General features: G+C 38.0%; 1 pseudogene across 1 annotated transcript in view; it reads right to left on the bottom strand.

Moving 5' to 3' along the window:
- The window catches only part of LOC306878022 (threonylcarbamoyladenosine tRNA methylthiotransferase-like), a 224272-nt pseudogene that overhangs the window by 141161 nt on the left and 66964 nt on the right, over window positions 1-16147 (bottom strand). Inside the window, exon 5 of the transcript in view lies at window positions 944-1047. The product of the transcript in view is annotated as a threonylcarbamoyladenosine tRNA methylthiotransferase-like (transcript). The remainder of the gene's footprint in view (window positions 1-943; window positions 1048-16147) is intronic.

The following is a 16147-nucleotide window of genomic DNA, read 5'->3' as shown; positions in this document are numbered from 1 at the left end:
TGACCTTTCAACACTTTGGTCAAACATTTTCTTAAAATATTTACTTTACAATAATAATAATAAATAAAATAAAGAAAGTGTCAAGAATGAAAAAGCATCTATCAGTAGAACAAATGTCCATGATGTCCATGCATTTCCTCCCAGGTGTGGGTCTTGAAATGCTTTGTTCATTCAGCTGCTTGAATACATATCTGTATGAACGAACAGCTGAAGCTGAACCGTATTCTCACTCAGATCAAACACAGCGATGTCCACGACACCAGGAAGTTTCGACATTTGCTCACACATTATATAACTAGTTGACCAGTGCGGTTCTGTTCATACAGCTTTGCTGAAATGAGCAGGTGTCGGTTCGGTTATGGAAAGCGGTCAATGCTGTATGAATGCAAGTGTATTAAGCAGCGTTGTCATATTACCCATTGATCTGCTCTAGGGAGTGTTCAGCGTGAAACATGACAGGAGATTGGAAATTAACTATGTTGGCGTCTCATCTCTCTCATACAGACACTGGTCTGATTGTATCAAATTCATCTCATGAGGAAATGTGTGTCTAAATAGCTAGTGCTTTGCAATCATTCACCATGTGGCTTAACGTTACACTGAAAAATCATCACAAATAACTCACATCATTACAGGAGTTTGCACAAATAAAACAGCATGACACACAAATGGCTGAGCTTCTGACTGGCTGAGAGGAATCATGGGCTGATTGGCTGTGGAAAATAACAGAAGAGATTTTACGCTGATCTCTGGCAGATGACTGACTGATGATCTTCAGTTACTGTCAGAAAAGCACTAGCTTACTCGAGCATTTAACTCTAAACACTTACTCAAACTTTTACATTTCATTTAGCACTAGAGTAAATGTTAGACAGACGTGTGCTGTGAGGGTCACTCTGACTTCAAGACATATGATATGATAAGGTTCAGAGGTCAGACTCACCCTGGAAGGACTGTCGGGCTCTCTCCACCAGCTCCTCGATAGGGTAACTGGCAAGATCTCCTCTGGCGTGTTTGGTTTTGCAGTATGTGCAAGCGCTCAGACAGCTGTGGGACAGAGAGAGAAAGAGAGGATCATAAACATCAGGAGCGATACACTGATAAGTGTTACAGATATCAACATGTCTGAACACTGAGGATTGGCGGTCCAGATGAACCTCCTGTGCAGGTCATATTTAACTTTGCTTTGCATAAAGACAATAAACTTACTTTAAGGAACATTAAGAAGTTTTTGTTCTTTTGATTTTGTTGTGAAATAGGACCTGGAGCTTCTTCATGATATCCATCAGAGTCTCACTGCATCATTAGTAGTGTTAATTTTGTTAATGGAAACCATGAATAAAATTATTGGTAACACTTTAGTTAAGGGTACACAAATTACTATGAATTCATGCATAAATTCATGCATGAATTATGCGTTACTTCATGCATTAATATCTCATGAATTATCAGGAACTAACAAGAATTCAAAGTATTTCTATCATGACTTCATGGATGAACAACACATTAAGACATTAACTAAGATGGGTACATCACCATGATTTATGATTTATTACACATGATCATGATGTTTTCTTTGTTCACAAAAAAAAAAAAAAAAGGCATTTACTATCCACTGTGGATAAATCTATACTTTTGGTGCATGAATCATCTTGAATTCATGCTGAAGGAGTGGATGCCGATCTACCATACCCTTCACAATAATATTATTTCATTATTTCTTGTGTGTTTATTAATCAAGTCATTGATCAGTATTTAACCTCCTAGATTATTTGATGATTGACTTGGTTCCATACTGAAGTCTATTCTGTTCATAGGGTCACAGTGCCATGATTAGGTCAGGGTGACCTCCCATCTACATGAGCAACAGTGATTGGGACAACTGTGACATTTATGTGTTCTGCTGTTTTATGATATTGTTTGCAACTTGCTTACTGAGCAATTTAACTGGTATTTGCATAATCGATATTAAATAATCCTGCGTTATTCTGTATTTTTACACTCTAAAAAGAGACAAGCATAGTGTGTGTGTGTGTGTGTGTGTGTAATGAACCATGCTGAATGCTGATAAGACTCTTACCAGAGCTAGGCCACCTTGAACAGAAGATATGTGTTGTCTGTGTATGTGTGTGTCGGCATCTTTTCCTGAGTAAGTGGAGAAGTTCGTCATTGGATGCTTTTTGATCGCATCTCTGACTCCTGGTCTTCATTCAACACCTGGTCCTCGGGTTTTAACTGTCAATTCCCTTACAATGCATAGAAACATAGCATCATTTTGTGCATGTAAAACTACTGACCTCATGCAAGCATACAGGCTAGAACAGTATGTCAATTAATGTGAGAACTAATGTTTTTCATTAATTATGAGTTTTCAAGCATGTTCTTGTCATCCTCATATAGCCTGCAGTAAATGGACAGACCCCAACATTGGCCAATCACAGCACATAGCTTCTAACTTCTGTTGGCATCCAAATACAGTACTCATCATTAACTAAGCATTAGCTTCTCATGACTTCATCATGTGTGTGGCCCCTCAACTAAAGTGGTGACTTGGTCCTTTTAAATATGGATAAACGGTGTGCTATTAATGATGGCATAATTGTGAAATGACAACAATATGAATATGAACATGAAAGTTTAAGTTTTGCACACAATGCACTGTGGACACAAAAAGACTTTGATCTCAACTTTCTGCTTTATTCTTGAACAGCATCCCAGTTCTTAACACAGTTAAATCAACAGAAATGCACTGTAAAAGATAAAAAGTTGAGTTAACTTAAAAATTAAGGTAATTTGCTGCAAAGCAATTTTGAGTTTACTCAACTTCTGTAGTTAAAGTTATGCCAAATGATTGTAGAAAGTTGATTGAAACTGCTAGTTTAAGTTAGGTATACCTTCTTCAGTAAGCACATCTAACTAGTCATCATGAGTTTGTTTAAAGTTAAAAAGGGAGAACTACAGACCTGAAGTACAGTAAACTCAAAAAAGCTTTGACGCAAATTACCTTAATTTTTTAAGTTGGTTCAACTTAATTTTCTTCTTTTAGTTTACAGCTGTAAATCTTGCATTCAAACTTCTTCCACAGATTCCTGTATGCTTTCATTTTAAAAATCAAACACAGATTGCAAACCATACTGTAAACACAATAAAAAAAAAAGACTAATTTTTACAGAAAAATATTTGACAATTCTGCCAAGCGACACATTTTCTGTCAGCATGCAATGCAAAAATTGGACTCAGATATAGTTATACGTCACTCATCATAATTCAAAAAATATATATAAAATAAAATTTAAATAAAATGAAAGGCAAAAAGAGAGGCAAAAATCTTAATGATTTAAATCTTGTAATGCCTTTAAACTGCTGGAGCAACAAAATTGTTCTCAAAGTGCCAGAATAACAATCTTAAAATGCTGCAGCAATAAACAAGACTTCAGCGTTTCAACACATGCACAAGGGCAATCAAGTATTACAACTGTTAAAAGACAACCTGAAAGTCATAAAACCTTACATTAAAACTCAAAACTGTCTTTGGCATATGTTGTACTGTTATACAACTACTGAACAAACAGGAACAAATCAGTACTTGCACCTTTGATTAGCCATATGAACTGCAGCTACTTAAACTTTAACTATTTGTTTTTGAAGGACTGGACTCTTGCAGAGCACTGGGGGTCAAGGCCAATAAACACTTTCTGAATTGTTTCAAAGGTGTATTTTAGTTCTTTAGGATAGCTTATGTTGAGGGCATAAATCAAGCCAAATAGGAGAGCAACAGTTGTAGGGAGGTCTTGCACATTATCCAGCACAACTTGCTCCTCTAGAACTACAGACAGGCACCTTACATTTGGGTTTGAATGGATGGTGGCAACGTCATCTTCAACGACAATTAAGTGAAAGTGAAAGTGAAGTGAAAGTGAAGTGACATACTGCCAAGTATGGTGACCCATACTCAGAATTCGTGTTCTGCATTTAACCCATCCAACGTGCACACACACAGCAGTGAACACACACACACTGTGAACACACACACACCGTGAACACACACACACACACACACACAGCAGTGAACACACACACACAGCAGTGAACACACACACACACACACACACACCGTGAACACACACCCGGAGCAGTGGGCAGCATTTATGCTGCGGCGCCCGGGGAGCAGTTGGGGGTTCGGTGCCTTGCTCAAGGGCACCTCAGTCGTGGTATTGAGGGTGGAGAGAGCGCTGGACATTCACTCCCCCCACCTACAATCCCTGCCGGCCCGAGACTCAAACCTGCAACCTTTGGATTATGAGTCCAACTCTCTAACCATTAGGCCACGACTTGAAGAAGAAGACCCCCATCTTCATCCCTTTTGTGCAAGTGTCTTCTGGGTCTGTGTCCTGCAGTAAAAAGCAACATAAAGACAGAATCAAAAACCATTTTTAAATTGATTGAATTCTGCTGGACCACAAAGAGCTTTTTATATTGTTTGAGATAGGTCACCCAAAAATCACACATGCCGTAATTTTCCATTGTGTTTGCTTGGATATAACACTTTAATTTGTGCTGTCAGACACATCACACAGAAGGATGCAACTAGGATTATTCAATAAATACATTTTTGGCAACACTGTCTCCTCCATTCTACTCTTTCCCCTGCCGTTTGGCTTATAGAACAGTTAGCAGATTAGTTTCGGACACCAGACAAAAGCATGTGCTGATAACAGACTGATAACACACACTTACCAGGCAAGACTTCAGGGTGTTTCCAGACTTTTCCCTCATAAACAAAGGTAGACCTTTGAGAGCTGTAGCTTTCCTTTGAGCAAGCATATCAGAAGCATGAAAGACACAGAAAAAGTTATATGCATGTTATATTCAACCAAAAGCTTAGGGCTTACCTTTAACGGGCCACTATTATGCTCATTCACAGGTTACAAATTTTACAATATGTTTACATGATTTAACACTAAGTAATTACTTAAGTTGCTAAATAATTACTTGATCAAGTTGGTCTAGGAGGGTCTTCATTTCATCTCCATAGGCTCCACCACGTGATCGGTACAACATGATCATCTTTGATGCGTATTCATCCAAAGAAGACAAAAAAGCACTCTTCAGGTTGGATTGTGTAATTCTGTAAAACTCGGCACAGACCTTAAAACACACACACACACACACACACACAGTGAACAGTAAGAATTAAGACTACACAAGTTAATTAATCTTTAAATAAATAAATAATCTCAAATACATAAACTCACCTGATCTTCCAAAAACAATGCTGGCCATTGTTTTAGGACATCAGCCACAAGAGGTTCTTCATCTACTATCTCCTTCCTTCTCAGAGAGAATGTCAGTTCCATTTTGGAGTCAACAATTGCCATGTTGAAATGTTTCTTCCTTTCCTCCTGTAGTGCATCTTTTTCCTTCTGTAAGGAACAATCTGTCTGCCCTACTGGGTTGTATGGGAGAAAGTTTATCTCGCATCTCTTTGCTTTCTTCAAACATCTAGAGTCATTGTTCACTCTTTTTTGGTTCACAGCGACTTCAGAGCAACCTGCCGTTCATAGTTTCTGATGGTAGTTCCCAACCTTATATTTGATGCTCATAGTCCAGCTGTGATAACCTGTTCTTGAGCCTGGGTCCTTCAGACATAAATACTTTCCAATCAGTGCAGCAGACACAGACTCCAACTCTTGATTGTTTGGTTAAGCTTTGAATGAGCTATCAGATGGGGAGGACATACTGGCAGTGTCTAAAGAAGAAATGGAGGTCTCTGGTTCTGATTCTTCAGGTACTTTCTGGAGTATCTTCAGCACTGCTCTTTCTGGTGGAAGCTCTGTTATATTGATCAAGTTACAGAGTTCATTTCCAAACCCAGGATCCTCAAACTGAATCAGAAAATCATCCTTGATTTCAAGCCTTTCTTGAATAATTGTTTTCAAGTGTTCAAGTGAAGTGAGATTTTCCAAAATATTCAGCCTCCTAATATTATCAGGGGCCAACACAACACGGAGCTGCATATTCTGTAAAACAAAATTCTGATTAAAAATAAATCAAGTACATTAAGTATATGGGAAAGCTTTATATGTGGTAACATGTAAACGGACTTAAAGGGGGTAGTTCAGAAATGAAAACTTTCATAATTTTCTAAGCCTTCCCAAGTCACATCATTCCAAATCTGTGTTACTTTCTAATGCAGAAGAAACAAAATAAGATTTTTTAGAATAAATATCACTGTCTGTCTTTTCAACACAACAGCAGTGTATACTGACTTGCTTAAAGGTTCCAAAGACATGTCATGGAAGGGATAGTTCACCAAAAATGAAAATCTGTCATTAATTACTCACCCTCATGTCGTTCCAAACCCGTAAGACCTTTGTTCGTCTTTGGAACACAAATTAAGATTTTTTTTTTTTATTAAATCCGAGAGCTCTCCGACCCTGCATAGACAGCAAGCGTCCTACCACGTTCAAGGTCCAGAAAGGTACCAAGAACATTGACAAAATAGTCCATGTGACATCAGTGACTCAACTGTAATTTTATGAAGCTACGAGAATACTTTGTGTACAAAAGATCTAAAATACCTTTATTCAAGATTTCTTGAATAAAAAATTTAAATTTAAAAATTAAAGTGGTCAGTAACTTCAGCAGTGTGTTTGTGCGATCTTGTCAAATGTGTTTTTAACACACCTACAGTTTTAAAAGTGCAGAAGCAGTCAGTATACAAGCAAGGATGCTGCCAGGATCGCCGTTGATAGTGTCGAAGCCTGTAGTGTTTCAAGAGGACCTCTCTGCTACTGCGGGAAAATTTACAAAGCTTACACTGCATTCCAAACCTATGAAAATAAAAATAAAAACAGTTTGACATGTGCAGTGTAACATTCCAACTAAATTGACATTAATTGTTTAAAACGCAACATAAATATTACATACAAAAAAAGGAGAATATTAGATGAATCACATTCAATGCAAAATAATAATGCCAAATTACATTTAACTAAATGGTGCTAAGAAGAGCTATGATATATATATATATATATATATATATAAAAAGTTTTTAACTAAGCTCCGGAAATACTAGACATTTACTGATAATTCAACATTATATATGTTTTGGTGTTTTAGACTGGATGTTATGTAAAGCACGTTAAGTTGTACGTCTAAGATCAGAAACAACCACACAGTTAACAAGGTTAAGAATAACTAACTTAAATGTAAAATGCTGTTTTCCCCCTCTATTTAACACTAATGACCTACAATAGTGGCGACTTTCCTTGTTGCTTGTGTAACGTTATTCACTCAGGAAGATTACTTTTTTCCCCAAGTAGTGCTCTGTTTTGTGGCGTAGCTGGATGAACAATAATCATGTTTTTTGCATTAACGTTAGCCAAAACTGATTTGCATAAATCAAAACTCGGTGAAATGGAACTGACCAGCTGGCAGAGGATTCTGTTTGGTCTTCCTCTAACACAAATCAAGCAAAGATTTATATAGATATAAAAATAATTCTCAATTCAGCATTTGTAATTCGCATTAGGTGTATGACTGTGTTCAGTATGGTTATGGCCTTCAAATGAAGATCGCTAAATAGCTGTCTGAGCTCGTTGGAAAATATCATTACATTCCTTAGAATAGTATTTCTAAAACACAACGTTTTACGTTAAGCATTTGTGTAATTTATTTAAGTTATTTTCTATAAAAAAACTTACCTAAAGCAGAGAACATCCAGCCTCTTCTAAAATGCAGTTGATGAGGGGAAACCCCGGCGGAAACAGACTGCGCATGCGCAATGACAGGAAGTGAACGCTCGAATGAAGAAATCAAAATCTTACGTTTTAATTGTTTATTTTCATTAGACAAATAGTAGTAAACATGCAGTTAAATCTTTTTTATAAGTAAACTCAACACTGTGCTCAAAAAGCTGTCCACCTAGATTATAATTTTAAACTGAGTTAACAATTTGCAAGTTTTTTACAGTGTGCCTGGGAAGAGCTGAGAAGGAATTCAGTATATATACCATTAACTTTTAGTGCCTTTATCTGAAAACACTTAACAAAACCATAAAGCTGTTAAAGGATTTACAAAATTAAAAAAAAAAAAAAAAGATGAAAAAAGGTTTCACTAACAGCTTGGTCTTTTTGAAAAGGTAAGGAGCCACCTTTTAATGTAACAAGATACTAATGTGGACTCCTCGTGAAATATTTAATGCTGACCTAAAATAAAATAAAATAAACAAATAAATGGCACAAACACATGGCATACAAAACATATACAAACTTGCTTAGTTATTGTAAATATCCAGTAAGGATCCATCATCTTTTTTCTTTAAGATAGCTGAAGTTGTGTACTGTATTTGGATGCCAACAGAATTTACAAGCTATGTGCTGTGATTGGCCAATGTTGGGGTCATCTTAGTTAATGAACTGTACTGAATCCAAACATGATCTCAACTGTACTAGACTAAAATCCTCAGACTTTCACTCAACTAAAACTTGACTAAAAGAACAGTTTAGGCTGACTAAAAAGAATATTTGACAAAGGACTGAAACGAAGACTGTATTTGTTGATAATGAAAATGATGCACTGGGATCAGCATTTATAGACATTCTGAACTCTATCGGGGTTAGACAACGCGTGCCAGGTTCGTCCTACTCATTGTCGAAATCATACTCTAGATTTAATACCGTCACATGCAATTGATCTTAATGGAGTTGAAATTCTGCAGCAGAGCGATGATATCTCAGATCATCATCTAGTCTCATGTGTACTCCATATAACTAAAGCTGTAAATTCAACTCCTTGTTATAAATATGGTAGAACCACCACTTCTACCACAAAAGACTGCTTTGCAAGTAATCTTCCCGACTTTCCTTGAATTTCTCAGCATATCCAATAGCTCAGAACAACTTGATGTAACAAACCCACAAACATGTTAAATCATCTAAAACCAACAACGTGTATGTTAGACCCTATTCCATCCAAGTTACTAAAAGTGGTGCTTCCAGAAGTCATAGATCCTCTTCTGACTATTATAAATTCATCATTGTCATTAGGATAAGTCCCAAAAACCTTCAAACTGGCTGTTGTTAAGCCTCTCATTAAAAATCTTGACCCAACATAATTAGTTAATTACAGACCAATCTCGAATCTCCATTTTCTGTCAAAGATACTAGAAAAGGTAGTATATCCTCACAATTATGTTCCTTCTTAGAGAAAAATGGTATCTGTGAGGATTTCCAGTCAGAATTTGGACCATATCATAGTACTGAGACTGCTCTCATTAGAGTTACAAAGGACCTGCTCTTATCATCTGATCGTGGTTGTATCTCTCTATTAGTGCTACTGGATCTTAGCATTGCGTTCGACACTATCGACCACAACATTCTTTTGAAAAGACTAGAAAACTTTGCTGGCATTAGTGGAAGTGCATTGGTACGGTTCAAATCGTACTTATCTGACTGACATCAATTCGTAGCAGTGAATGAAGAGGTAGCATATCACAAATGCAGTATGGAGTACCTCAAGGCTCAGTACTAGGGCCATTGCTTTTCACGCTCTGCATGTTACCCTTAGGAGATATCATCAGGAAACATTGTGTTAGCTTTCACTGTTATGCTGAAGATACTTAGATATTTATATTTCTTTGTGACCTGGCAAAACATAGCAATTTGAAAAATTAATGGAATGTACAGTCGAAATAAACTGGATTACTAGTAATTTCCTACTGCTAAATTAAAAAAAAACAAAAACAAAAAAAAACAGTGGTTTTATTTACTGGACCAAAAACCTCTGCATGTTACAACCTAAAACAGTGTCTAATACTCGATGGCTGCTCTTTAAATTATTTGGCATCAGTTAGGAACCTAGGCATGCATTTGATAGCAATCTTTCCTTTGAAAAGCATGTTTCTAGAATTTTTAAAACCGCATTTTTCCATCTTAAAAATATATCTAAATTACAACCTATGCTCTCAATGGCATTAATTCACGCGTTCATGACTTCAAGGTTAGATTATTGTAATGCTTTCTTGGGTGGTTGCTCTGTGCACTTCAACTCCAGCTGGTTCAAAATCAGAATCAGAATGAGCTTTATTGGCCAGGTATGTTTACACATATGAGGAATTTGTTATAGTGACAGAAGCTCCACAGTGCAACAGAAAGACAGCAACAGGACAGGACACAAATAATAAAAGAATAATACACAAATAGGCAATGTACAAAATAGCAAAAACACAATATGTAATATAGACAATTACATGTGTACAGGTCTGATATGTGCAAATTTGAAATAAAAAAAAAATAAAAATAAAAAATAAAAAAATAAGTATGTGTGGTGAATAATAATGTATAATAGTGTTGTGTGTTCCACTTTTAATGACAAGTGTTCATGAGATGGATTGCTTGAGGGAAGAAACTGTTCCTGCGTCTGGTTGTTCTGCTTCTCAGAGCTCTGTAGCGTCGACCAGATGGTAACAGTTCAAAGAGGGAGTGTGCTGGATGTGAGGGGTCCAGAGTGATTTTACCAGCCCTTTTGCTCACTCTGGATAAGTACAGTTCTTGGACAGTGGGGAGGGTTGTACCAATGATTCGTTCAGCAGTCCGGACTACTCTCCGTAGTCTTCTGAGGTCAGATTTGGTAGCTGAGCTGAACGAGACAGTTATTGAAGTGCATTCAAGACGGATTCAATGATGGCGGAGTAGAACTGTTTCAGCAGCTCCTGTGGCAGGTTGAACTTCCTTAGGTTGAAGTTCAACCTCTGCTGGGCCTTTTTCACAATAGAGTCAATGTGATTGTCCCACTTCAGGTCCTGAGAAATTGTGGAGCCCAGGAATCTGAATGACTCCACTGCAGTCACAGTGTCGTTCATGATGGTGAGTGGGGGGAGAGCAGGGGGGTTTCTCCTGCAGTCCACGATCATCTCCACAGTTTTGAGCGTGTTAAGCTCCAGGTTGTTAAGACTGCACCAGACAGCCAGCTCCTTAATCTCCTGTCTGTAAGCAAGACTCGTCAATGTCCTGGATGAGGCCGATCAGTGTGGTGTCATCTGCAAAATTCAGGAGCTTGACAGAGGGGTCTTTAGAGGTGCAGTCGTTGGTCTAGAGGGAGAAGAGCAGTGGCGAGAGTACGAAGCCCTGAGGAGCTCCAGTGCTGATAGTACGGCTGCTGGATGTGTATTTTCCCAGCCTCACTAGCTGCTACCTGTCTGTCAGGAAGCTGGCGATCCTCTGACAGACAGAGGTGGGGACGGAGAGCTGTGTCAGTTTATTCTGAAGGGTGTCCGTGATGATGGTGTTAAAAGCGGAGCTGAAGTCTACAAATAAGATCCTCACATAAGTCCCTGGTCTGTCCAGGGATGTAGAGTTTTTGCTAGAATGCAGAGTTCTTAGTACGAATATATCAGCTCCCGGCACTAGCTCCCTGTTGAACATCAAATATATTTTAAAATCTTGCTAATTACTTATAAAGCCCTGAATGGTTTGGCACCTCAGTATTTGAGCGAGCTCTTATCGCATTATTGTCCTTCATGTCTGCTATGATCTCAAATCCGTGGCCATTTGATACTACCTAGAATATCAAAATCAACTGCGGGCGGGAGATCGTTTTCCTATTTAGCGCCCAAACTCTGGAACAATCTACCTAACCCTGTTTGGGAAGCAGACCCACTCTGTCAGTTTAAATTTAGATTAAAGACCCATCTGTTTAACCTGGCGTACACATAACACTGACACATTTCTATTATTCAAATCCGTTAAAAGGGGTCATCGGATGCAAAATTCACTTTTCAAGTTGTTTGAACATAAATTTGGAAGTGTGTGTACACATCCATCCTATACTGATACAAATCCACCCAGTGTTTTTTTTTTTAAACCCCAATTTTAAATTCCCTTTTCTCAAATCAGGCTGGCCTGAGATTCCTGCCAGAATGACGTAGTTCTGTACACGCCATTCTGGTTTCATCTGGCCACAACTGGCCCCCCGACTGAGCTTGGTTTCTCCAAAGGTTTTTTCTCCATTCTGTCACCGATGGAGTTTTGGTTCCTTGCCACTGTCACCTTTGGCTTGCTTAGCTGGGGACACTTTACTGATTGCATAGATATTACTGGAGCTGAACTGGATGATGATATCACTGAATCAATTAACTGATTTTAGCTGGAAAATGACTCTGTCATTGTCCTCTTGCATTATTGACAAACTATTTTCCTGTTGATACTAAAGTTGCTTTGACACAATCAGTATTGTATAAAGCGCTATATAAATAAAGGTGACTTGACTGAATTAAAAACGTCACACTCACAGACAGACTCCAGGAGAATGAACAGGGTCTACCGCTTTCTCCTCACTGGGCCAAACAACAGCAAAAACGCAGAAAACTGCACCAATGAAAGTCAAAACCTCACTTTAGCTTAAGTTTGTTGTTTTCTTGCACACGTTTGGCTGAGAGGTAAAAAAGTCTGTTGTCTATGCGTTTCAGAGCGCTGATCGATAAGCGTCTGGCAGGAGGATGGTGGGCTGGATGGAAAATCTTTCTCCTGTTTGTTTGCGGAACGAGCTCCACCGAGAGCCGACCGGACGGGAGCTCTGAGCCTCGAGCACATCTTGCCTTTCATCAGCGCTGTCGATGAAGCCCTGTCCGGCTCCTTCAAACAGCTACAGAGATGGGGCTCCGCCACGGGCCAGATCTCTGCTGGGGAGTCAGGACCGTTCAGGAGCTCAGAGGAGAGAGTTCAAAACGCTGGACTGCTGTGAGGAGCATCATTAGAGAACAGCAGCCAGCATCACCTCCCCTCCAGCAACGGCGCTCTGCGAAAGTGCTGAGCTAGAAACGCGTCTGTGGAGCCTCATTACTGCCCCTAAATCTGGATATGTTCCTCGCTGAAACACAGGTTCAACACAAACGCACAACTGCATGTGTAATCACTACTGAACATGGTGATATTTGCTCCAATCTGCATTAGTGTTAATTTTGCCAGCTGTTGTTTTTTTATTTATTTAGTCTTCGTCTTAGTCCTGTGTCAAATGTCCTTTTTAGTTTTTACCATATCAAATTTTGTTTTATAGTTTTTTTTTTTTTTAGCCAAGTTTTACCAATCAAAGTCTGGGAATTTTAGTCTAGTTTCAGTAAATGCACACTTAGTCATATTTTAGTCATTCTGCATTCTGATAATCACAATTATTGTACTCAAAATTATAGCGATTACTGATCATGATAGTTTCATTTGAGAATCAGAATTCTTGCACTGTCACCTATAAGCACAAATCAAGAGAATGTCGACTCAAACACATGCTTTATTGATCTCATCGTTTCCTGATTGATTATATTATCTGAAATATAAACACTCTACATTATAAAAACTGGTAAAAAAGTCACAAGCAAAAACAGTGAAATTCCAGATATTAATTCCTATTAAAACAACAACAAAAAGCCTTTGTATTGTGGCACAGAGGTGCGTAAGTACATTTATTCAGCATCAGTCGCAAATAATTCAGAAGAGATGTTTGAATCATTACAGTTTATCACAGAGGAGATATGATGGCAGAGTTAGTCGCAGCAAACAGTGCAAACGCATGGATATAGTGCGTTTATTTTTTAAACTATACTTCAGTCTAATTTTTTATCAACAACATTACATGTTGATACAGTTACAGTTAGTCGTCTTAGTCATGGGGGAAAAAAGAGCTTCTGTTTGTATGAACAATTGAAACTCATAGTGAGACATATTCCTCTAACTTCACAAGCCCAACAACTAAACGCTGATCCTCCATGGATTGCATGTGACTATGGGAAGGCTTTTTTATTTAAAAGGGAACTGGGAGATTAAATATCAAGACATGGGAAGTAAATCAAGAGGAGAAGCTGTGCGTTTGGTGAAGCTGAATTTGGCTTGGTAAAGATGGAGACAAACCAAAGACAAACCAGCATCAAGACATAAGCACTCCAACAATCTTGATTCTCCAACAAAACAGACAACCATTGCTTACAGACGTCCTTTCTGTCTGCTGAAATCACTCTTACAGACAAACAGCTGATGGCATCACATGATCTTCAGCACATCTATCTCCCAACACTTTACCGAATTAAACCAGCCAAACCAGGCATTCTGGGTAATCTATTTACTTGAAGTCCTGCCTTACACAATTCCAAGAGAATGTTGCCTCAGTAGTAATGGAGCGAGAGATAATTAACAGAGTAAGAGCAGCGCTTAAGACGCTTGCCATCACCAGGAGCTCCAGGTTTCTGCAGGTCTGATGAAAGGAAATTTAAAACCAGGTACAGAAAATCTAAGGAATAAATCAAATGGAACAAAATACATCAATATGGTCTTTAAATGTAAATGTCTTGTATTATCAACACTTCAAAGTTACAACTTTATTTGTTCGTTTGTAAAATGGATTTAAAAGTAATAGAGAGCTGATAAAGCAAGCAAGCAAGCTTAAGGCTTGAATATCTCTGTTCCCAAACACTAGAATATGGAAATAACTTCTGATCACACGGCAAAAAGTGATGCTCTTCCTTAGTATTTCTGTCTTGTTTTCCAGTTAAACAAGATACTATAGCTGTGTCTCATTTAGAAGGCTGCGTCCTCCGGAGGTCTCATTCGAAAGGTGCATACGTCATCGAGGCTGTCTCATTTCAGAAAAGCAAGTAGGACACTTCGAATGCGACCTTCTTTCACAGAAATTCGGAGGTGTATCCTTCGCTTCTACAGATAACCCACAATTCTTTGTGTCGCCGTAAACAACCGTTGTTAATTTGAAAAATGCCAGCACCAGCAGATGTAAACAGATAAATGTTGTACTCACAGTGTTTTAGTTATGCTGACTACCTAGGACAGCTAGGTTTGATTACTTTAGCTAACAACACAGTTGACTTACACTTCTGGTGACATTTTTACAGTCTATGGTCTTAGCCGGCAGACTCCTGAATATTCATCAAAAAATTTGATTGCGTCCATTTGTACCCTGCAGGCTTTTGTAGGCTTTTAAAGAGTCTCCGAAGTAACGTTAGGAGGGAAAGTTGATGAGGTAATTGTACATATCAGGATACTGCAGGTCAAGAAATCTACCTGTTCATATATTGATGCATGTTAACCTGTTAACCTTCGCCCCCCATTTTGGGCCTTACAGGTGAAAATAACCTACCTAAATTAAAACGGTAACAGTTCCTGACAAAGTGTGCTACACAAACAAATTAGGTATCTTTGGAAAGAAGAGACTCTGGGCTTTACTATCCATCATCCAGAGTTGATAATGCTCAAAAAGATAAAAAGTTATAGGCACTGACGTGCCTTGAAAAATATTTTTCCACACTGAATGTTTTTTTATTTCATATACAAATACATGAAATAAGTCCTGGAGCAATCCAGAAAAGTAATGGGTTGAAAGCCACGTGTCTCATGAGTTTATATTTCAATTTTGAAGAAGATACCATGAAAAATGAGATTCCTGCAATATTTTTTCTGAAACTATTTATAGTCCTCCCAACCCCGTTAGAGGAAAAATAACCACCAAATGGATTGCAGAATTATACAAGCTATTTTAGTCATTATACATGTTCCTGCATAGTTTTTCAATTATAAAATAATAGACAGAATTTTAGACATCATATAAGTGATTTATTTGAGTACGAAAATATACAAAAATAATTATTTGAGTAATAAAAAAGGAAAAAAAATAGAAACAAAATGCTTTGTATATAGTATGTATCTATATATTCTGATTGCCAGACATGAAGTGATATTGGCAGACATGGTCATAGAGTCAGTAATCACACGCTGATGTGCTTCCATTCAGATGATAATCAAACAGATGGGCCATATAATCAATAATAGCTGATCATTGGATCACAATGATAGCCGTCATAGAGTCGGTAATAAACACGCTGATGTCCGTCCATACAGATTATAATCATGCAGATACGGCCACATTCCCCACACAATACACACACACACATATAAAAAATGTTGAAAAAAAAATATATATTTTTTTAATGTAAAAAGCAGATCGCTAAGTTACGCCTCGCTCAGATGACAGCTGCGTCACAGCGTGCGTCACACTTTCAGGAGAGAGCGCCAAATTCAAATAAACTATATTCCGCTTTTCTGACACTTTTTTTTCCGTGGACGGTCTCATTCTGTTTGTAAAACTGTAT

The sequence above is a fragment of the Barbus barbus genome (assembly GCF_936440315.1).
Source record: "Barbus barbus genome assembly, chromosome: 12".
Classification (NCBI taxonomy): domain Eukaryota; kingdom Metazoa; phylum Chordata; class Actinopteri; order Cypriniformes; family Cyprinidae; genus Barbus; species Barbus barbus.
Note: the sequence above shows the minus strand (reverse complement) of the source record. Positions and strands in the feature narration are given on the sequence as shown.